This window comes from Strix uralensis, chromosome 11 (assembly GCF_047716275.1).
Source record: "Strix uralensis isolate ZFMK-TIS-50842 chromosome 11, bStrUra1, whole genome shotgun sequence".
Lineage (NCBI taxonomy): Eukaryota > Metazoa > Chordata > Aves > Strigiformes > Strigidae > Strix > Strix uralensis.
Genome location: NC_133982.1, coordinates 5,630,534 through 5,653,510, shown reverse-complemented (window position 1 = coordinate 5,653,510; position 22,977 = coordinate 5,630,534). Strand labels below are relative to the sequence as shown.

At 40.9% G+C, this 22,977-nt stretch overlaps 1 protein-coding gene across 3 annotated transcripts in view; it reads right to left on the bottom strand.

Moving 5' to 3' along the window:
• The window catches only part of NRG4 (neuregulin 4), a 53,327-nt gene that overhangs the window by 26,602 nt on the left and 3,748 nt on the right, over positions 1-22,977 (bottom strand). For all 3 annotated transcript variants that reach the window (XR_012630435.1, XM_074880621.1, XM_074880622.1), the window contains exon 2: positions 270-413. The gene's annotated coding sequence lies outside the window, so the exon portion shown is untranslated. The remainder of the gene's footprint in view (positions 1-269; positions 414-22,977) is intronic.

Here is a 22,977-nt window from a genome sequence, read left to right as displayed (position 1 = left end):
CTAATGTAACTGGTCTTCATAACACTCATTTTTGACTTTTTAAGCTAAACATTATCCAGACAGTAATAGCTGCTGCCAGCGCCAGCTATTCCACAGCAGCTCAGCATATGGGAGGAAACTGTTAAAACGTGAATTTCAATCTGTTTTTATTTTGCCCATTTAAAAGATGTTCTTAACCTTGGGGTTTTTTTACTTCCTTTTTTTTTTTTTTTTTTTTTTGCATTTAATTTTGTATTGAGTTAATTTGTTCTACTTAAACCACAGCTTACCACGGCAAATGGGTATTCTTAACTCTGCTGGTGTAATCTTTCTCAGACATGCATAGGACAATCTGCTGAATCAACGTAATCTCTAATCTGCATCGTGTAATCTTGCAGTTGCTCTCTCCGAACGCAGTTATGTAATCCCGGTGTCTATAAAAACAACACAAAACACAAAAAGAACAGGCAGAACTTTAAGAATAACGTTCTGTCAAAGCCCCGGCACGCCTCTCGGGGCGGCCGCCCCGACAGCAACCAGCCCCCGCCGCCACCGGGCTGGAGCGGCCCCTCACCCTGGGGCCCTCTCACCCCGCGGCCGCTCACCCCGGAGCTCCCACCTGCCCGCCCTGTGCCGGGGGTCGGCGATGGCGACACGGCGGCTCCTGCCGTGAGGGGACCTCCTGGGGGCGGAGGGCGGGGGAGCCGCCCCTCCCCTGCCCGCCCCGCCCCGCCCCTCGCGCCTCACCTTCCCCAGCCCGTAGTACTCCAGCGCCCGCCGTTCGCCGCCACTATTGGGTCGGCGGCGCCCACGTGACGCGGGGCGAGCACGCGCGCGCGCCCCCTTTAAACCGCCTCCTCCTCCCCCCGTCCCTCCCGCCAACCGACCCGAGCGCCGGCCCGCTGTTTCCTAGGCGACCCGGGAGGAAGGGAGGGCGCGCGCGGCTCGCGCGCAGGCATTCCCCCTCCCCCCTCCTCCCGCCGCTGCCGGTTCCGCGCGAGGCGCGCGCCGGGCCGTTGGCGGAGCGGCGCTGCGCGGGTGCCAGCGTCGCGGGCAGCAGGTATGTGCCGTGCCCCGGCGCGGCCGTGCGCGGCGCTGGGGACCCCCCTCTCCGCCTCCCGGCGCCGCCGTACGCCGTGCCGCCGCGGCGGGCCAGCCCCCCGGGGGCGGGCAGGGCGGCCCGGCGGGGTCCCCGCGCCGCGCTGGTGCGGCCGCGCTGGCGGACGGGGCGCGGGGAGCCCCTCCGCGGTGGAGAAAGTTTGGCGGCGGGCGCCGCCTTCCGCCAACTTCCCGGCGGCGGGGCCGGAGGAGGAGGGGGGGGTCTTGGGGCGCCCAGCCGCGGGCCGGCCTGCCGGGGAGGCGGGGCGGGGGGGGCGGTGAGACCGGAGCACCCTCCCGTGGGGTCAGTCAGGCCGCGGGCGGAGCGGCCCGGGCCGGGGGGGCTGTGGGGGGTGTGTTCGGGCCGTATCCGCCTGTGGCGCGGGGCCGCGGCCGGTGCGGCGTTGCTCCCTCAGAGGAGGGGGCCCAGGGGGTTACGCGGGGCGGGGGGGCTCTGGCAGCGGGCGGGCGCCTCCCGCCCCGCAGCCCCCCGCCACCGCTTCCCGGCGGCGTCCCCCGCGGGTCCTGAGCCCCAGGACGGGCGCGGGTGGCCAACTTCTGGCGTGCTGTTCCCGAATGCAAATAACCCCAGTAATGCCTTAGCGTAAAAGTCGCTTTTATTCTCATTTTGCGTGAAAACCCGCCTAACGGGTAATACCTCTGCGATACGGCCACTTGAACAATTTCTTCATTGAGTGTTATAAATCTATAAGATGCTGCAGCTGTTTTTGGAAACTCTCTGTTCTAGAGTAGCATCATTGTTAGCCACAACAAGAAAAGGAACAGTAGTTTCTTTTTTGAAGTTGAAATCCGTTTAGACTGCGCCTGACAAGGGAGTTTTTGGTATGCCTTCCATAAAAATGTAATAAACTTATTAGGCCTTTTTTGTTACGTCTATAGAGGTGAAATCTTTAAATTGTGAGGATTGATGTGCTGTAGCAGGATAGCACGTCACAGTAACTTTACTGAAGGAAAATAGTACATGAACATGCGTGGTTTCTACGTTTGTTAGTATGCTGAAGTTAGGAAAAGGATCTGTTAAATGTGTCTTCAGCAAAATTTCTTGGTTCTTACATGTGGGTTTGAGAGCAAACCAGCGTAGGGGCTCTATATTAAATAGCGCATGCACCTGACACGGTTGTAACAGCTGCAAAAGATTGTGTATATAAAAGGAGTAAAATGAGTAATGATGTAGGGCTATTTTACAGCTGTGAATGCAATCAGCAGAGAGGGCTCATTTGTCTGAGCACAGGGCACCTGTCATGTTATGGGCATACAGCTGGAAATTGCTGTTTTGTGATGTGGCTGTCAGGAATCCTCGTATTTTTTTGCAAGACTTATTACTGGAATTTGCACAAAGAAGGGTAAGCAACCTGTGTATATTTAATGTGCTGTAAAACATTATTACCTGAGAATGAATTGAGTGAAACAATATTGTTTCTGGTAGTTCCTGTGAAGATGCTGCAAGTTCCTGCAGGACACTTGTAAAAGGGTTATTAATAGCATGGCCATATTAGAGGAGGATTATAAATTAGACCATACAGTAGTAGCACATAAGTGCTTTGCAACAAGATATTATGATTAACGTTATGCAGCAATTATCTTGTATGGGAAAAGCTGTTACTTGATCTTGTGAACAAGATGTGTATTGTGAGGCAGAGAAGGAAAGGAATACTCCTCATTTACAGAGGATGCAGAATAAGAAGCAGGTGTATACTGCTTCCAACGTGTTATGGTTCCTAAACGCTGTGAAGAGTGTGCTTACAGTCATTGACTATGGGTAAAGAGCCCACATTCCTGAAGCAATGCATATGCGTACTCATTCCTGTATGTTTCTGAACAAAGTGGAGTTTTTGCAGCTCTGTCCTGATGCTACCCGTTGGATCGCAAAATTGACTTGTCTTTGTTTAGTGCAAGGTGGGGTTTTTGCCTGAAGGGTGGAAAGAAGTGTAAGTTGTACAAAAAGTGGTTGTGGTTAGCAGGTAGTAACTACGCTAAAGACAACAGTGGGCAAAGAGAGTGTGTAAAAAGAGCACGCATCAGCTATTCTAGCTTCAGAACTGAAGTAGGAGGTGAGATGAAGATCTTAACTCCAACCAGTTTATGAAAAGGTCAGTAAGAAAATTAAGATGTGAGCTGTGTAAGCTTGCAGTGCAAGTACTAGTGCAAGCCTGCTACTCAGCTGAAATAATTTCAGACTGTGACTGACAGCATAAATGCAGAACATAATGCACAGTGTAGCTGTTTTCGCTATCACTGTGTCTGTTCCCAAAGGTTAGTTAGGTGTATGCGTGGTTCAGTTCTGAAGGCGCTCTGTAGAAGGTGCGTACAGCTCATTATACTGCCTCTCTCCTGGCCCTAGGGTGCTGTTGTGCTATTACTCCAGCTTGGGTTCAGTGGTGACTCCCTGAAACCTGGCTACCTAGCAGCTTGCTGTTTCGTTTCTGATGGTCTATACGCTGCAGTTTCTGACTCTGCAGTAATATTGCATCACAGATTACTTTTAGCACAAAGGGACAGAACTAGCAAAACCTCGAGCATGATCAAGAGCATGCTTTCAGTGTTACTGCATGTGATTACATCCAAATTAGGAGGATAAACTGCATTGCCCTACAAGATCCTGACATGACTAAAATTTACCTATAATATATCATCAGTATTCATTTAAATTAGTTGCATTACCTGGCAATAGAATAACAATTAACTGAATTGTGTTATGTAGTATAAAACTGTCTGCATACCTCAACAAATGGGATGTTATGTCAGTATAGTGGTGCCCAACTCATCTGCTTCCTGGACAGGGGGATTATTTAACAGACAAAATACTTTATCCTTACAAACACTGCAGAACCAATGTTGACAGAGTGAGCTGGAGTCCTTTCTGCCTTGTGCGTTATCATCAAAAGTGTCAACTAAGTGCTATTTGCAGAATCTTCATTGTTAGTTGGTATGTGAGAGGAAGACTGTGATTAGATTCCTTCTCTTCCTCTCCTTGCTGGTTCTAGCCTGATACTGTGTGCTGCTGAAACTTGTTTGCCATGCTCTCATTAGGTTTAATAATGTGAGGGGTAAGTCTGGAATCGGGGGGGGGGGGGGGATGGGGAGTTTGGGATTTTTTGACTTGAAAAAAAATTCCAAACTCTGTCAATTCTTTTAGAAGTATTTTTAGTAGTGTAGGTGGTTATGAGCATACTTGGTGAAATTCCATCTTCAAGAGAAAAATAATAAAAGTTTGTTTGTTATCACTGTGGGGTAGAACTTAGCCATTGTGCATTCTTTGGCTCTAGAGGCTCCTGCCTAAGGTGAATCAAAAGCTTTTTTCTACCAAATTTATAGATAGTACACTGGGGACAAAGGCTGGGTGAAAGACAGTGGAAGGTTTACTTCAGTTTCTCTGTCATGTTTCAGGCCACATAATTGCTGGGTTTAGGATTTGGTTTGACAAGAGTGATGTATTAGGGTTTAATTCTTAATTTAGTTATACAGTCACAATGAACTCTACATCCATGTAATCCTGTTGAAATCACTGGGTTTGCATGAATATAATGGAAGACAGGCCTTCTTGTAAACTCAAGTAGCAATGGAGGTTTTCTAATGATACTTTTGTCATTAGCTAAGCATTATGAAATGCAATATTGGCTTATTTCTTGCTTCATTCAAAATCATAATGTTTTCAGATTGAAGAGGTTCTCCCTCTGTCTCACTTTCATTTTATCTTGTCTAGGGTTCAGTGTTGCTTTGGTACATTTCAGCTGTAAGACTTTCTTCGTGGCAGTTACTGTATCGTGTACCATGTGCAGCTATAGCATTACACACAAATGAAGCTACATTTTGAAATGTGTGTTCAAATATTTTGGTTACAAAGTCAGACCTGTGAGTGAGAAGCTGTCTGATTTAGGGCTGTGCAGATGTAGTTCTGTGTTGTGAGCCACCCTGTTAACTGAATGAGACGATGATTTGCAGGAAAAGTAGTATGTGATCTTAACAGTTAAGAAGAGGATTAATGCAAATGGGGCTTAAGTCATACGCTGTTTTAAATATGATGCTTCCTAATTTTCAAGAGCTTAACTTTCAATCCGAATAGCCTTCCTGCAAATTAGTTTCTAACATGGAACATCTTAGTGTTGTGGCTTTTACCTTTTTTTTAAAAAAACCCAATATTACATGGAGGTATAAACTTCCCTTGTTGACCTTAACAAATCCCTAAGTGGGATTTGAGCCTTCGGTAGTGATTTCTAATTCAGGTAATTGCCTTGCGTGGTAAGGTTCTTACTTGGTGAATGAGGAAGGACCTTGTGGTTCTGCGCTTTGTCTAGGGAAACAACTGGTAAAGTCTGACCTATTTCATCCTCCTTTCTGCTGTCTGTCCTGCCACTCCGCTTTTTTGCTTCAGCAACCTGTGAGTGCTCCATAGCATGCTGCTACTCCTCTGTCAGACATGCAAGCTGCCCAGCCCTTGAGTACATGGGGTTCATGTCCATTTTTTTTTTTTTTAGGCCACCAAATACTTGATTAAGGAAAGCAAGCAGGCATAGAAATCAGTTCAGTTTAACTTGAATGGATTGCCATAAGACAAAGAACATCTCTGCTGTTCCAGGGAACTTCAAAGTCTGCCTGCAAATGAGGCAAGTGTCAGAGCTTCTCAAAAAGTTGCAAAAGTCTTTGTAGTGGAAAGTGTTATGTGTCTGATATTGAAGTGTGCCTACCAGCTTTTTCCACTAATAGAAAATGAAAATTCGTATATAAAAATAGAAAAATACAAATTTTATTGAAGATGGTGAGACTTTTGCTGTTGAATTACTTTAGTATTTTGCCTGAAATACTTTTTGTTCGAGTCTATCAATTTCTTATAGAAAAGTACACCATTTGGACTACCAGTGAATTTAGCTGATGGTACAAATTTAAAGAAAGCTCTTAAAGTAAACCAAAGAGCTCCTGTCTGTAATAATTAAAGTTAACAAATGTTCGGGATGTAAACATGAGGCATGTGGTATGTCTCGGCTAGCAAGCAGACTGTTATTTTTCTCTGTGTATAATAGCTGCCTGGGTTTTACAACCCACACCTAGTAAATAATTATGTTCTTATCTGGAATTATAATATTAGACAGCTTTGAAAGCAACTTTTTAACAGGAAATTGATATACGGGTCAAGGTTCACATGTTAACTTGCATAAGTGTCCAAAAAAAAAAACCCCAACAACCTCAAAGATTTTTCTTGCACATATTTACTGTTTTTCTTCTGTTAGCAGCTGCCACCTCCAGAAATCTGAATGCTCTTTTTTCTGTTTGGTCTTAAGAAGGTCTTTCTGAGCAGGGAGCAGTAGTGTAATTAAATAGATATGTTTAACTTTGAAAGGTGTTATTTTTAGGACTAGCTCAAAAGGTCAGGTAATCCTTGGAGACGTTATAGTATGGCCAGATTGTCTGCTCCAACTGAAAGAGCAATGCAAGACATAGGTAGCATGAAGGTTTACTTAAAAGTTTTTGACACGTTATTTCTGGGCAAAAAGAAATTCGGAGGAGGTTGCAGAGTGGGCACAGCTTCTGAGCCTCTCGGCTCTTGATGCTGCATTGGAAAGTGTCAGCTTCAGAGAGGCTGACCCTATGGAGTGATGTCTTTGTTCCCTTCCCTTCACTTTATTAGGGCCATGGTGATGCTGGGTTTTTTTTGCCATGCTTGTACAATGGCTCTTCTTAGGAATGCAACATGGCTGGATGTAGCACAGATATGTACCTGCCTGACAAGGACTATGCTGGAGACAACAGCTGTTCCCTAGCTACCCCCTAATCGTTGCCTTTGCTTCCCTGCAATCCAGATCCTAAGGAACAAGGAATAGAGAAGTTTGTGTACGCTTCTGATAGGAAAGTGTGTGTTCATGAATTAATGGGCATACTGCAGAGATACGTCTCTCCGCTCTCCTTCCTTTTTTTCTGATTCATATTTGCTCACTTTTCCACCTTTCAGCAAAGGGGAGCATATGGTGGTGTGCTGTCCATCTGGTTGCCACTTACTGTGAAATCATTATGCAGGCAAACTTGGCCCCATCCTGAATTTCTTATGTAGGTAAAACTGTTAATACAATGACAGCTGAAGTGTTTATTCTGAACTGTAACTGGGAATTAAGCACAGAGAGCAAACACAAAGGGTGCTTTCTGAATATTTTCAATCTTCTCCTACATTAAAAAAATACTTGTACTATGCTAGTATTTAACGCAAAAAAGACTGGGACTTTCATTGTGCTGTGGACTGTTCAAGTATGGATAAAAGACAAGTCCTGTCCCAGAGGATTTGCAATCTAAATATATTTTAGCAAGAACATTGTGAATGGTGATAGATGCATAGGAAAACCTTAGTTATATAGGTAATACTGTATATATGTCATTAAAAATTCTGTTGACATTTTTGTATCCTAGCACAAACTTGTAACATAGTCTCTTTAAATGCATAGCAGATACTAAATTCATTGTTCATTAATAGTTTATTTTTTAAAGTGATTAAGTGTGACACTTAAGAATCTTTCTTAACTTAGGTCTTGTGCATTTTGGGTATATCCAGATCCTTCTGTTTATCTACGTATCAAGGATCAACACTGGCAAAGAGAAGTCTTATTGCCTTTGGCAGCGTGAACATGTGTATATTTTTGTTGTCAGATTTCACATTACTAATATTGAAATCATAATAACCTAACTTTCTTCTAGTTATCTAATGGTGTACCACTGAAAAAATAGTTAGGCTATATTTATACTATAATGTTCAGAGATTTTACCTGCAGAAGTACCTCCAAAAGTACATTTTACATTAAATTTCTTTTGTAAGTATGACAGCTAACTTTTGTACATTGTCTTTTTTGTCAGTCAGTAGTTTGTTTTTCATGTAGCCACATGGAAAAGCCCTTATTTTTTTAGACTGGAAGAGGTGGTTATAAAACCAGAAAGTGGGAGAGTCAGAAGCAAGTAATTTATCGGAAACAGTCTTCCTTGCTCTTTAGATCAGGGATCCTCACTTTTGATCGTTACATGCATATTTATTATGTAAGACAGTGCTGCAGTGACCACACTGTGATACGAAAGTGCTTGCAGACCGGTAAGAATACTTTTGGCTTTGGGGAGGAGAGTGGATAGAGTATGTTCACTGTGTTCTTTAAAGTTTTTACTTTGTTTTGAACAAAAGTGCAGTCAAGTTCTTAACACAGCATTGGGGTTTTTTTGCCTTTTTTCCTGCAAGAGTCAATTCAACATACTGTAGATAGCTTTCTAGAAAGCTTTTGTCCTGTACTAAAACAGACAATGAGAAAGAAGTTCATTGTAAGTTTTCCAAGAAAATGTGAGTTTGAGACTTGCTCCACATGAACTGTTTTTGAATGATATTCTGTGCATTAGTATATGTTCTCAGTACTTTTAAATGGAAATCCAACCCTCAGTACACAGCTGTGAAACTAGGCTGACAGTGAGAATACTGAGTAGGTTTTGGGAGAAGGAAATATTTGATGGCTTCTATTACAGTCTCATGAGAGCTGTGGCCTACCTATTGGTGACCTATAGCTGAATATCTGTAGTAGTAGCGTCACTGAGGACAGCCAGCTCTGCTGTCTGAAACTGGTGTAGGGTCTGTTAAATCGCTGCTGAGCTGCGTCTTGCGCTACTTTGTTGAGAGACTTGTTCTCTGGGGAATTTTTTTCCAATTTAAAAGGACAAAAAAAAAGGCACAGGAAAAACCTGAAGGTTTGCTTTTAGCCCCCAAATCAGAGAACTTCAGAGACTAGTTAGTGTGTAGTGGTTGGGTTTTTTAAATGCATGGTGTTGTATGACTTGTATTGAAGTCTTCTGAAATATATTACTTAAATATTCAGGAGTTTGTTGAAGGATAAATCTGTGATGGATGTAACTGTGACATGCTTAGATTAATGGATATTTTCACCAACTTGGCTTCCCGTCATTGTTTTCTAATGTGAAAATGAGGAAAGGATTCCTTTAGTAGTATGCTTCTTGTGAGACAGAAATAACTGATAACGCAGTTTCTCTATGGTTTTAGAAGTCAGGATCAGATAACCATAGTGACTTGAGACTAACATTAGAAAAAGTTTAGATTTAGTTAAAGATACTAAAGATCTTTAGTTTAAAGATACTGACCATCTTCATCTATTACTTTTCTGTAGAAAAAGAAGTAATTGTTGTGCAGGTAAAATAACATGGTTCTAGTTAAGCAAGAGACTATAACAGTTATCCTGAAGTGCTGCTTTTAGGCTGGTACCAGGCTTCATATCCTGACAGAAAGTAGAGGAGTTTCGATGTGTAAATGAAGGTATTATTTGAAATGCTGGGAAGGCCTGGAGTGCCAGGCAAAGGATTCCCTCAACAGACAGGAATAGGAGCTCAGAGACTCTTAGAAGCCTTTGACTATTGAGCTACATACTGTCCAGTTGTAAGGTGCTTTTTGTTTTTTTTTTTTAATTACATTCTCTTTTGATTAAAAATGCTCATCAGCAGCTTCCTTGTACTTTTCTGAAACTTGGGAGCTATGGAAAGAAACTTGGTCCTTTTTCCTTTAGTGGCTGGATGTTGCACCCCATCTGAATGCACTGTTTCAGTCTGAAGATTAGGTAGGCTTGTTGCTTTTGAAGAACTTCTTTCAGTCTAAGATCATTTCCCTTTTTGCGGGGGGAAGGGAAGGGACAGGACTGCAGTCAAAGTAACTGGTAGCCTGCCAAGGCCTGAATAGGAAAGCACTGGATACAGTGAGCTAGCAAACAAAGACTAATTGGTTATTTGTTTGATACATTTGGAAATGCAGCCAATTCTCAGAGTGCCTAGGTGACTGGCATCAGCTAGTATCTGACTGATATTTGCTGGGTTAAATGAAGAAAGTATATTATCTAATGAGAAATGATGCACATCCTCATCTAAAACACTGTTAACTAGCACTTTCACAGACTGCCTTGGTGGAGAGATTTCACAGACTGAGTGAACATGTGAAGTGAGCTTTCTTCTGCTTCATGCCTTCAAATAAGGATTATGGTACATGAGACAAATTGGCTGGGAAATACAGGCTTGCACAGTTCATTTTGTCAAGAGAGAGGACTTCATGCCCTAGTGCCTGTGTATTTCACAGGCTTTAAAAATCTCTTTAAAACATACTTGCTTTTTGTTGTTGGCTGTGGGGAACAGGAGCTTTTGTCTCCAGGTAGTGTCTAATGTAATGAAATACTTGATTATGATGCTACCATAAAGCAATGCAGAGTGTTTTATCATAGAATGAAGATAGAAAAAGGGAAGGCCAGTGTTCAAAATATTAAAGTATAAAATGAAGAATTTGGTATTGGAGGAAAGATAGGTGGTGGTGCCCTAGAAGGACATCTGATCTTGGGGCTGTGTACTAGTTTTGTTTAAATGGTTTAACAAAGCACTTCAGTCTGAAATAGACTGTTTTTCTATTAGTTTCACTGGGTATATAAAGCATACTGCATGAACAGTGTTTGGCAGGAGAGGAGCATAACGTATTCGAAACCTTTAATTATATGCTGTAGGCAGCTCTGTCTAGGTCAAGATGACACCATATTATCAAATAACATATTATAGGCATTCAGGACTTGCACAGTAGCTTGATTATTCATTGAATAATTGGTCTTTGTTAAGCAGATAATGGCACTGTTTGCATTCAGAGCCTAGGTTTGAAGTATATGACATACAATATTTGTATTATAAATCATCTGTTATCTAGCTGATGTAAGAACTTAAATAGAACAGAGTTCAGTAAAAGCTTTTACAACAGTAAAGACTGCCTGTTCTGCCATGCATGTCACACTTCTTACTGTATGCTACCAGCAGTTCTGAAAGTGTTGCAGAGATTTTTTTGGTTTATTGAATTTAGTTTTGTATGGGTATTTGTCCACAGCAACAGTTAGGACCATACAGACTGTTTAAACATAGACTGTATTAAAAACCAAAACAAACAAAAATGCCCTGAAGAGTAAAACAGTTTAGAAGCTTCCCAAACTGCTTGAGGACAGAAAGGGAGGAAACTAAATGGTGAAGAAGAACAAGTGTATGATTAAGACACGCAAGTAGGAGTTACAAGAGAAGAGGCATGTCTTTCTCTGTCACATACTGAACCTTATTTTACTTATCTATAGAAGAGAAGGTATTTCTACCTTGTGAATAATTGCTTAGGCTTTTTTAATGCTTTAAAATCCCAAGGTGGAATAGGAAATTATTGACTGCAGTGTCAATAGCTGATAATTTTTGCAAGTATGTCAGAGTATGATCAAAGGTAAGTTTGCAGATTCCTCTGGGCACTCACTTATGTAAGCTCATGCTTGGAGGTAACTATCAGCTTGGTAAAATCCTCTATTCCTTCAGTACTCTGCTTTAGAGGGGCTGGGGAACAGGTGATGGTGAATGGACCTTTTTCCTCTAGATTTCATCCTGCTTAAGACAGGCATCTTAGTTTCTTATTCCCAAGAAGGAGTTTAAAAGAAAAGCAATAAGGTGATAAAATTATTGCCTTAAAGGGCAACAAAAGTGGTCAAACCCACTCAAAGTAATGGTTTTATTGTATCAAGTGCAGCATATTCAGTTAATCAAAACACGTGTTTTATACCTGTGACTGTTTAGCCTGCAGAAGATCAGGCTGCCTTGCAGTAGAGAAGTTGTATTTTCAGTATGAGCTATATACCCATTTGAGCTGTGATCAGCACTCTTTGCCTTCCCTAAGGAGATGGCAGTGATTGTAGCATTTATCATACATAAAGGAATCTGTCTTGCTGTATATAGCTGCCAAAAGACATGTGAAAAATAGGGACAAAGAAGGCAGTGTCCATGATCTCAGTAACCCCTCAGACAACAAAACTAAGGAAATCACTTCCCCACTTCTCACCCGAACCCCATATTTAGCCAGAGCAATAGTTATGTGTTAGGCTGATTTGGTAGCATGTCTGTAAAGGAATCTGCTAGCAGAATGTTGCCTGAAATGCTGGGTATAGTGGTCTGTACATGAAGCTGTTCACCTGTGCTTCGAAGACCTGAACGTCTAGGTGAAAACAAATTCTTGTTCACTTCTCAAATTGAATACACAGATTAATGTGGCTTACCTTAAAAATGATTAATTAAAAATGAAGTGAAATGATGGGCAAGAGTTTGAATTGTCAGTGTTCAAGGGAAAAAATCCAAATGCATACCAGTGTTGTAGTAAGAGCAGGGAGTTTGAATTATTTAGGATTGAAAAAAGCCCAGAATGTAATGCGTGTTCTGCTACCATCAAGCAGCCTTTTGACTGGAGCAGAGACATGAAACCAAGGGCAAAAGTTCTCCTATTTAGGGAAGGAAAGATGGAGCAGACTGAAATGGCAGAGCACTTTTCCAAGGAGAAACACTGAATGTTTCAACTTTTGCTTTAGTCCTCTCCTTTATAACACGTAGCAAAGATGATGGATCGGTGATTCTGACTTGGCAAAATTAAGGCTGCTTTCTGGGAAATGCAGCAAAACAGCCTCAGAGGCTGCTCTGGGGATGCTTACAGATTTGCGCTTCTATGAGGAGTATGTGCCTTTGCAAGGGAAGGAGAAAGAAAGGACTTGCAAAGCCAAGATCAAAATAAAAAATGATATCTAAAGGTGCTGTACATGACCTGTTTTTCAATTCTCTGCTATGGGCAAGGAAGCTACATGGTACTTAATTTCTAATGACTTTGCTTGTATCAGGCTAAGCATTCTCTTCCTTACACCCACAAAGGACTGAACTATAAGGATTCTTGTGATTCGAGCAAGGAGAGAGATATATGTAGCAACAGCTACTGAAATCTACATGCTGGACCTAGATGCTCCCCTTCTTGCCTATAATGGCATTTGGTGTCAAGTTGCTAATTGTTAATTTAATGTCCAAATGAAAAGATGGATGAAGATGTGGGTATGTCCGTAGCGGAGTATGTGTATCCCTTATACAAGGCAGATGACAGTGTTGTATCCAAGCTTAGATTTTTATCAGTTTTGAGATCGTTTTGTGTTTGTTTTAGTGCATGGATAAATGCATGTTTAAACTAGTTCTTATCTTTTCCCCAAGGTGTAGATTTGCATTTTTATAAGAATTTATAACTGGAGGAGGAAACCTTTCAGGCATGAGTATTTAATAAATTAAGATGTAGTAGGACTGTTCACTGTTGCAGTCTATTTGCCTAAAATATCCTACCAGGTTTTTCCTTAATTAAGCAGGTAAGATCTCTTGCTCTTCCCCATTTTGCACAAGTTTCAACACAATACCCACTGAAAGTACGTAGGTCAGGTTGGAAAAAGTGTGTTTGCCTTGTGGAATTTTTGTCATTATCTAGAGTGTATGTATGTACATGTGGATCCTGTAATTTTTGTGCCTTCAGAGCTCTCATTAAGGTCATCCTGCTGCAGAGGTTCAAGTTTGATTCATACTTTACACCAGGTTGTCTGTGGGACAACCTCTCATCCCATTGATTTGCTGTGATATTTTTATGCTAACAGTAGCAAAAGGAGAAAATGTTTAAGGAGAAATATTTTGAGGATTGTAGATGTACTTTTCACCTTTTGAACACTGGTACAGCAGAGGGGAGAAAAGTCAGCATAATGTGACCAACCATCTCTGAGCTGTCAGTGGAGCGCAGTTTGAGAACATCTGGACTGTAAAATGCACTTCTTGAACTTTCATTGATTGGTTCCTTGGGCTGTCAGCCATGAAGTATATTTTTAGATACTTGCAGCAAATCTTATTCCATGTGAAAGAATGCCAGATCCATAGTTTGTCAGCTGCTGTTTTTCAGTAAGTAGGGAAAAAGGATTTTGGTTAAAGTTAAATAGTCAATTTGCTGCTGCATTGCAGACTGCAGTTTGTACAGCTCTACCCGAGTTAGCTTTAAACTAGGCAGCCTAGCAACTAGTATCAAAGTCCAGCTGCAGCAGTGCTAGCTCAGCATGAGAGCATGAGCTGCTATAATCCTTCTCACTAATCTGAAGAGGAAAACTCTTGGCCTGGACACAGTAAAGCAATCTTTTCTTTTAGTAAGCCATTTCCTCTAAAAGCAGAGAGGGGAAAAATGTGTTTTTAATTTTTATGGCTTATGTTTACCTTTTTTTTTTTTTTTTACAAGAACAAAGGGAGGCATAGTAATTTAATGGAAAATGAATGGGTTGTCTCCTTACACCAGTGAAAGTTTGATGCATCTACAATGATGTATCACACTATAACATGGGTATTCCCTGGGACTTTTGAAATGGGGCGTGCTCTTGTTGAAAGTAGGAGAAATTAGTTCTGCCCTATAAATGTGTGCTCTGTCTGCCATCTGCAGCAGCACACAAGTTAGTGGTAAAATGCTTTAAAAGTGTACAGCTGCCTGAACTGATCTAAAGCCATTGATTGTCTTGCTCCCATAGGAGTCAGAAGTGTTCTGCTCTTGGATGAGGGTGCACTGTATTTTGGCCTGTCTGTGCTTAGATTATTTTTCTAGTCTTTGGATGCTGCCTAACATGTCTCTGAGTATTCTCTGAAGTTCATTACACTTGGTTTGGTCACCTCTCTGTGGTGTGCTTAGTAGCAGAGTGTTTCTGTATTACCAGCTGTTAAAGGGTAATGTGCATTAAAAAACCCTGCTTGTTAATGGAATATTTTTTCAAAAACTTGTTTATCTTTGATTCAAGACAGAAGTTTCCCCTGTCCTGAAGCATTCCCTGTTTCTCATGCTAGCTATCCTTCAATTTTTCCTAAAAGATCCAATGTTCAGTATCACAGTAAGTATGATAGGTCTGTTAAACCAACCTATATTTATAAACTAGTATATACTTGTTCAAAATTGTGTGATCTTACTCCTGCAAACACTGTCTCAGATTAAGTACTTTTGATCAGGGTTTATGTCACTTTAAAAAAACACCTTCTAAAGTACCTAATGTGTCTCGAAATAGCATGCAAATATCAAAAGTATGGGCCAATTTTTCTTGTCCTGAAAGACTGTTCATTTCTAGGACCTTAAAAATCATACAATTCTGATTGTCACCTTGGTATCTTTCCTGCCTCAATCTTGCAGTGAAGTTTGCAGTGGATGCCTTTGACAACTCTCACTGAGAACAGGTGCTTGATACCATCTGAAAGCTTTCTATCCTGTATTTATCAAATGCTGTAAACTCAACAGGTCATGCACTGTCAATTGTCGATATCGTGTTTGAAATCAGTATATTGAGAAAGAGAAGGATAACACAAGAGAATAACAGTTTTATTAAAGACCAGTGTTTTGGAGCTATGAAGATTAGAAATGAATGATCACAAGATATTGCCTCTTTATTATTGGCCTTTGCAGCAAGCAGTTTATCTCATTTCTACTGCTTGTTTTCACAGTGTCAAGTGCAGTAAATCTCTGGCTTGAGGCCATATGATCTTAATTCCTTGCAGATATTCTTGTTTTATTAGAGAATTTATATTGCTTTTGCATTTTTATATTTGATTCAAATAAGACTTTTGCAAAAATTAATTATTTTGGTTTAGATTTTATATATGTATTTTAAAAACTCGACAACCTATACTTATAATACTGGAGGCTTTTCTTTTGCGAAGTGGCATTTTGCACTGAGTGTCAGACCAAAAGTCAGAAATATGAGTTCTAATTCAGACTCTGGCACCTATTTGCATGTGGTCTTGGACTTTGGGTTTAGTTAGGTAGTATGTACTCGTTAATTTACTTAAATTTTATTGAAAGTGCTAGTGAGTCTTTGGCTGGAGATTGATATGTTATTTAGCAGATAGTGATTGGGTTGGAGGAGTGTTAGTGCAATGTTGATGTAAAAGCATTTCTGAAAAATTTCCAACAGTTTGACCGGCTCTTCAAGTTTTTAATCCAGAAGCCAATACAGATTCTTTGCTCTCATCTGCCTGTCTTTGGACACATTTTTCTGAGTTTCCTACCTCTTAGAAATGTTAATGACTACCCTGGTAGAGTGGGTTTTTTATGTTAATAAAGGTGAATTGATAAATCTTAACAAAAGTCTGTGTTTGCAGATGTAACACACAGTTCAGTTTCAAGCAGGTGGCTGGCAGGTGGTTTAAGAGCAAGAATGTGTTTTATTTATAACTTAGCATTTGTTTAGTGGCTTGCATTGCAGTATGGATCCCTTGCATAACATTGCTTGAAAAGCATCCTTTTATCTGATCAGTGTATTAGACAGGACCTCCTTATTGGATGTGGGTCATGGGACTTGAAGTACTAAATAAGATACTGCTAAAATAGAGCTGTGGAGGGTGGCAGGATGACTGCTACGTTGGGTCACACAGTAGTGGCCAAAGCCTTTCTATCTGTGTGGTGCCAAGAGGCAGAATGCCCTTAACTTGCTCTGGTGGATGTTTAGGAATCGCAGCACAGAATGTTGAACGATAACAAAGAATTTTTTGTGGACCAGTGTGATTGGGTTGTCCTGTTTTTTTGTGATCTTCTGTTTTAAAGAAAATAGTAAACAAAGCTTTTTCAAATACATCTGCTTTATCTGTTTCCTGGACTGAATTCCAGGGTAGCAGTCTGTTGCATAAACGTGCCCATCGTACTACATGTCTCCAGTAGACGCTGCCATGTGTAATACAGTAATTTTCTGTGAACACTTATATCTCCTTTAATACATGTTTGTTATAATTATTTAATACACAGGCAAAAGCAACTAGTCTGATTCAGCATTAGTGCCAGGCATTTTAAAGAATAACTTTTCTCAGTCAGTTCGTCTCCCCAACTTTTTTCATCTGTAAATAAGCAACTATGGCTCTATATTTAACGAGCAGCCTAGGAATTAACGTACATGACTTTTAGTTGGAAACACATGTGAAGTTTTTATATACTATTTGTTTCTTCCTGTTTCGCAATGATTTGTTAAGTATTGAGTAGAACAATTACTGAAAGTTTACTTTTGGAATTGCCAGGGAAGCTGAAGCCGGGTCCCTGTCGGTGCAACATTTCCTGTACTTTCTTGCTGCATTGTCAGTGACAGCAGAAGCCTCATTGGGCTGTGCAGCACCTCTGGGGTTCTTGGTGCCACTTCAGGAAGACCAGGTTTGAGGTGAGGGTCTCTGCATTGTTGTTAGATTGATAAGGCAAAGCAACTGATGACTGTATTTTATCACTGTGCTGTCTTGAGTTTTATGATCAAAACTTCTCTAAGGCAGGGAAGTTTTTTGGTTTTGTTTGGGTTTTTTTCCCTCCCCTCTCCTTGAAGGGAGAACGGTGGTCCAGGAAGTCAGTCACTATGAAAGCACTTAGGCACCTGAAGTAGCATGCAGGCACTGAAGTCCAAACAGGTGAAGCAGCATCACAGAATTAGCACTTCTGTTTGAACCACAGCATTAATTTTATCTGCCTCTAACATACTGAAATATTGTTCTTGTTGTTCAGTGTTTCTCACTAATGTTCTGCTGGGGTCTTAGTTGATTAACATGGTCAACTGTGAAGATGCTCAGTTTTACCATGTGTCTTTAAGACCCTGATTCAAATTACACTGCAGAAGCCTGTGAGGGAATACAGAAGTAGATTTTAAATCTGAATCCCAGAGTATCATCCTCATTGCTTTACAGCATGGATTTCTTAGTATGTTAGCAGTAGCACCAAATTCGTGTGCCACAGTTCTGTGCTCACAGAAAGATTAATTTCCTAGTGAAGAGTAAACTTTGTGAGCCCTTAGCAATTGAGAATTTAATCTCAAGCTTCTCTGTGATACTGATGCTATCAGTGGAAGTTGACGGTTTTCTACTTTAAAACAAAGTGAGTTCATGTGTGGATGTTCCTACACTCTTCTCTGAAATTTATTCAGTAGTTTGTGGTGCCTTCCATTTACTCATGTGACAATAGTATTAGTCCTCTGTTCTTGCAGAGTTTGAGATGAGGGTTGGGCAGGGATGGTGATGTTCTGTATTCTTGAAGGGGGAAAAAGATCAGTTTAGCATTTTTACTTTCCACGTGTGATGTATTATATGACCAGTAGCTGAATGCATTTTAATATATGAATAAGCAAATAGCTTCATCCTGCAGGAAGAATTCTGCATGCCTGTGCAGGGAAAATGCTTTTCAACATTTTCAGAAACTATTCCTCTTGCATACCTCAGTGATCCTTCTTGTATACCATACAAAACTAATGAATTGATTACCTCTAGTAAAAAAATTCTGAAAACCTAATGCTTACATTAAAGTTCTACCCCCCCAAAAAAAATCAATAAAATGTTTTTGTTGCTTTTTTCTAAGTAGAAAAACTAGAGCTTCAAAGTTCTAAAGCATATATGTAGGTACAGATAGTGCCTGAAATTATTATTTTTAAATGGACATAATATTTTTTTGAAGCTCAAAACCACCTACTTTAAATGCACAATATAAGGTAGAAGTAAAGGTGTACTTGTTCATGAGGTATGTAGAGGGCAGATTTAGATTAGATATGAGGAAGAAGCTCTTCACTGTGAGGGTGGTGAGACACAGGTTGCCCAGAGGAGCTGTGGCTGCCCCCTCCCTGGCAGTGTTCAAGGCCAGGTTGGACGGGGCTTTGGGCAACCTGGGCTAGTGGAAGGTGTCCCTGCCCATGGGGTTGGAACTAGATGATCTTTAAGGTCCCTTCCAACCCAAACCGTTCTATGAGTCTGTATTATTTGTAGTTGTATGTTGAACCAGACCTTGGAGGTGTTGGCTTTTTGCTGTATGAATTCTTCACCAGACCATATGCTGGGATTTGGCTGCAACAGGTGTCAAACCAGATCCCATCCCTTCTCTCTCTGGGCACTTTGTTGCTGTGCTGCTTTTCACAGAATCATCTAGTCCAACCCTCCTGCAGTGAGCAGGGACATCTTCAACTAGATGAACTTTTGCAGAGACCTTTCAAGTTTCTGCTTTTTCTTTCCCCTTTATACTTCTAAAAAAAAAAAAAATTATGCTAGCCCCTGCACTGTAGTTGTAGTTACTTCTTGCTGCAGGACAAAGAGCGAGCACTTCCCATCCCGTTTCCCTGTGCAGTGGGAAGAATTGTTCTCCTACCTGTGCAGTTCACAGCAGACAGTCTAGGCAGGCTCCAAACTTACACTGGCTGTCATGTCTTCCAGACCTCACGTACAAGTAAGGGGGCAAGGTACAGGCTTGGCTACTAAATGTGGCAATTACTGGCCGGTTGACATGTCTGCATTAGGTGGGCTGCTTCCTCCAGATTGTATGTAGGACTGTCAGGGCTGGGTCTGCTTTACTCACAGCTTGGGCTGAGTCCCTCACCATCAGTATTTTGTGGCAGAAACTTGGCCTAGAATATGTAGTAGGTGCATTCCATCACCTGCTGAGGGAGCTAGGGTTTATACAGTTAAATGCACTAGCTGTACATCAAAATAATGACTATCAGTATGCTGCGTGCTATGATAAGGCACTTAACCACAGTGGCCAGGAAAGATTTTTCTAGCCACGAACAGTACAACTATTGTGTCTGCACGCACTGTGTGAAATAACTTTCCTCTGAAGTACTAAACAGGATGCGAATTCAAGAATTTTATTAGCTGTTTGCTTTTGCAGAGTGAGGTTTACCCTGTATGCATCACCAAGATGAATTACTGCAACTATTTGTAAATTTGCAATCAAAACAGCTGGGCTATTTGTTTCCAAAAGCTAAACTACAAAGCATAGTGCTGTTTGGGAGAAGAGCAATGTATTTCACATCAATGGGCTAATTATTATATAGTTGTATAGCAAGATACACAGTAAAGCCATAAATTCATGTAAATTTATTGCATTTTGTCTGGAAAGTCGCCCATAATACTTATCAGGAATGACAGAACATAGATATTTCTCAAAAACATATTTGTAGTATAGTTGGTTCTTAGAATGAAATCTTTATTTCCAGATGCTGTTTTTGACTTGTCTAATAGCTTGGCTGGATTTAGTACCTGTCTACGTAGGTTTGTTTTGATTCTGTACTGCTTATTATGTGAGACACAGAATTGGTCTGATGAACTTTCTTCTCAGTTTCCTTCTTATATAGAAATATAATATTTACAGGCCTAACAGCCATAATTGGTAAGATGCATTGAAATCCTCAGCTCCAAGAGATTTAATAAATGCCAAGAATTTCTCATGAGGTTTTCTTTGTACTTTCCCCCATTCTTATTGTAGTGTTGCAAATCTTTTGTATTTTGGTTGACATTAACTCCTCTAGAAAATTAGAGATACTTTTAAAGTTTTCTAAAGGTATTTCAATCCAGAATCTATTAGGCCTAGGATTTTAAAGAAAATTAATAGCTTGAGGAAGAGTCGGAAGGCTGAAGTCTAATGGCTGAAGGGCAATCTTCAAGTTACATTAACCTAAGGGTATGGACAGATACTTAAGCTTGTGTTCATTAGAAGGTTAACCTCCAAGTAAGATGAGCAGCACATATTGTGGATGGAAATTAAAATGTAGTGAGTCTTAACCATTTTCATGGCAGACATGGGGTGATCCTACTACTTTCACATGACTAAGTGTCCCCTAAGACAGATTGACAGTGTCACCCTTCTGAATTGAGATATACATTGAACTGAGGGACATCTCAAAGCAGGCTGACTCAAGTATTTGTGTTACTCTGTCACTAGTGTTAAAAGCCTGAGTGAAATTCCAGCTCTGTCCAAGGAAATTTTGCTGTTGATTTCAAATGGGCTTGTATTTTTACCTCAGAAGCCATTAGCAGACTACGAAAATTAAGTGCATGTGTGATTAACTCAAATATGATGAGAGAAATCCTGCCGGGTATCTATAAAGAACTAAAACCATTCATTATAGCATGTTGAAAAGTGTATGTATTTTTTTCTTTACTATTCTAAAGAGTGACTGGACCTATCTTGCTGGTTTGAAAACAAAAGACGTGGCTGCAGGTTTCTGGTTAGTGGCTTTTCACTGCAGTTCCAGGGAATCAGAAAAAGAACTAGAAGCAAAATCCAAAAATTGACTCTTGACAGATGCAAGCAAACCAAACTTCTTTGAAACTAAATGGGTACTTGACTTGCTTCCAATAGTAATAATTTGGTTTAATATGACTTGGTGAGGTTAGTGTCATCCACAAACATTTAAAATTCAGAAATGGAATTGTTGTTAGCCAAGCAAATACAAACCCAACTTTGGGTTTCGAATTTAATATTTTAATATTTAATCCAAAGAAGATGGGAATTATTTTTTTCTTTTGAGAACCAGTATTTTTGGCACAAAAAAATCTTGGTTGGGTTGGGAGGGAGTTACGAAATTTGTCCAAATGATCTTCTAACCTTGTGCTGGCTGAGCCCGGAGTCATTTAGTTTCCCAGACTGGAAAAAACCACATGTTTTCAGTCCAGTGCAGCTGTTGATGCCAGGCTTGTTCCTATCAACATGTGCAGTGGTACATCACAAAAGCTAACTAATACTGAGCTTTCCAAATGTGAACCCAGAAGCAGTATCAACATAGCATCCTGCTGGAGCTATTTATGAAAGCCCATGGTCTCTGTTAGTATCCTTGTGCTGGGCTGTAAGGAGAGATCATCTCGCTAGGAGCCACGCCTGGTCTAAATGGTGCTGCTTTGTATGTGTAGATATGACCTCACTTGTCAAATGACAGTACCATCTCCAGCAGTTGGAGACCTAAGCAGATGTTGAGATGTGCTGTAAGATAGTGTAAGCTGGCAGCCTTGTGCCTAATGCTCATGTGAAACACCAACCGTATTTTTGTGGATTCTTCTTATTAAGCAGGCCCAAACATTGAAAACTAGACAAATCTGTAAAGGGACCTTTTAAATATGCAATTGCTCTTTTGTGTTTATTTTCTCCATTCAAGAGCCCTATAGTGTGGGGATTTTTTCCTTCTACTTTAACTGCATGGGGAAGCTGTAGAGAACAACTGTTAGGATCACCAATTTATTACAGCTAAATGAGGGGCAGTTTGTAAACTGGTAAGGTGAGTGGCAAGCTTGGGGTTACTGCAGAGTAAGAGATCAAATGAATAATCTGTTTGCTGAATGAATGCATGTTCTTTATTAAGGAGCTATGAGCAAGCTTTCTATTTGGGTAGCCTTGACAGTTCATCCAGTTTTTTGAGATGCCATATTGCTCCTGTTATTTGCCATAGTGTTAAAATTTGTCAAGCAGAAGGCCATCAGTCCAGAGAAGTACCTTTTCTTTGAGCCATGACATCTTCAGAATTAACTACATTGTGGATTGCTGCAGTACCTGCTGGACATGTGCCTTTTCTGCAAAGTTGGTAGTGTATCAGACCAACTGAATTTCAACAGTGCCAGTATGCACTGTGTAGTATGAACTGGAACGAGAGCCCAAAGGAGCTGTCAGGGCAGCACTGGTATGTGTTGAAAGCATATTCATGCTGGATTGTTTGCATGTCACAAGACCTTGCTCGTAGACCTGCTATGTAGCCCCTGTGCTCTCTGCAGTTTCTGGGTGAAGAGATAGAGGGAAGGAGCATGAGTGGAGGCTTTTCATAACCATCCCAAACAGAGCAGCTTCTCCTGTTTCTGTCTGAAAGTACCATCTGCAAGCTCCTTGGAAGAGGGTGGACTTGACTGGGCTCTCCTGGGAGTTTGTATTGGTCTAGGCCTCCTCTAAAGGCTTTCTTGCAGCTAGAGTTTTTTGTCCTGTAGTCCAAATCTGCAGTACCAAAAAGGTTAAGATTTGACCAATGATCGTGATGCATTTGTGGAGAGGTTATGGTTGTGCACAAGATTATTTTTCTCTTTTTTGGCCTGTCTAAACTTCTCTGTAGAAAGTATGAGCTATATTTATGAATAATTTAGTTACATGATTACATGTTCTTTTTTTCCCCAAACAGCATTCTGCTTAATTTCAGCATACAGGATGATACCACAAGGGGATAGAATTATGGCTGCATGAGCAAGTCCAAATCTGCTGTTTCCTAATTTCCGAATGCCTGATTTTTTCCAATCTAA